This window comes from Anneissia japonica, unplaced genomic scaffold, assembly GCF_011630105.1.
Source record: "Anneissia japonica isolate Jap-2015-1 unplaced genomic scaffold, ASM1163010v1 scaffold119_len492752_cov174, whole genome shotgun sequence".
NCBI classification, from domain to species: Eukaryota; Metazoa; Echinodermata; class Crinoidea; order Comatulida; family Comatulidae; genus Anneissia; species Anneissia japonica.
Genome location: NW_022730737.1, coordinates 452,909 through 454,205, shown reverse-complemented (window position 1 = coordinate 454,205; position 1,297 = coordinate 452,909).

The following is a 1,297-nucleotide window of genomic DNA, read 5'->3' as shown; positions in this document are numbered from 1 at the left end:
CCTTTCATTGTCTTTGAAAAATTTGGAAAATTATCATCATTAGGATAGAAGGTAGGCATTTACTTGTAGCTCCCAAAAAGTAGCCTTTATGTGGAGGTGGTCTATATTTGGAGTTGTCTTCAAAGGATGCAGCTTTTTTTTTAAGGGAGAGAGGATGTTTGGGGAATATCTTATTTTATTTAGAGGGATCCGGCCTTCCCCGAAAAATTGCGTTTACTGATGCTCGAAAATACTTGCTTGCATTCTTCATCAGGGACATGTTGAAGATTTTAGATTTCTAAAAAATTCTGAAATTTTCTTGTAATGATCATTGACTTGGGCTTATAATAACATATGAGTTGGAACATTTTGAAAGTGGTGAAAGGACTAATGCGATCAAAGGAGTGTCAACAACCTTTAATGACTGGTCCTAATACTAGGTTCACTGCCAAATACGAATCCGCCTACCTCCATCTGTTGACAGCCTAATAGGATTTTGCATGGTCCGTAAAAACTAAAGCTCCAATAAGAGAGCTACTAAAAAGTCACAAATAGTTTTAATACGCTTATGTTTTATTCGGTAATATTACATAATACGTTAGATTTTAGGCTTTAATTTTTTCGCCTGTTAATTGGTATTCAAAATTAAAAATTAAATTGATTGAATGCCCTCCAAGAAAGAGAACATATAAAATTCAATATATATTAAAATATAATACAAAGAATAATTTCAGAAACAGATTGGATTGGAGTTGAATATCTTTGTGGTTAAGATTCTTGTCTTCTAATCCCAGGGACCTTTAATACTTGTACTTTTTTCTCGATGGTTTCTCAGGGTCACCCTCCCATAAACTTTGGCTTAAAAATACTTTATTCAAATGAATGCCTCGTTTTGAATAACTACCCCTATAATGTGCTCGATAAAAATCCCCCTCTAAAACCTCTTGTGGATATAAATGTCCCCCTGCCTATTTATTATTGTTCTTGGAAAAAAAAAGTTGTTTGACGAAAAACTGGGGAACGGTGAATGAGATACAGATTTTTTAATATTTAAAAACTGGGGGAATAAGGTGTAAAAATGGGCAGTTACGCCCCTTTTTCCTCCAGTTATTAAATAATAAAAAATCTGTATCTCATTCACCGTTTCCCAGTTTTTAGTCAAACATCTCTATCGTAAGAGAAGCCTATATTTAATTACGATAATCTTGGCCTTAACGGCCCCAACAAGACATGTTTCGGTTATGGCAGTACTTCTACCTATCGTATTGCACACAGTCAATCATTTGTATATAAGGAAAGAAAATGCAATGGTCAATAT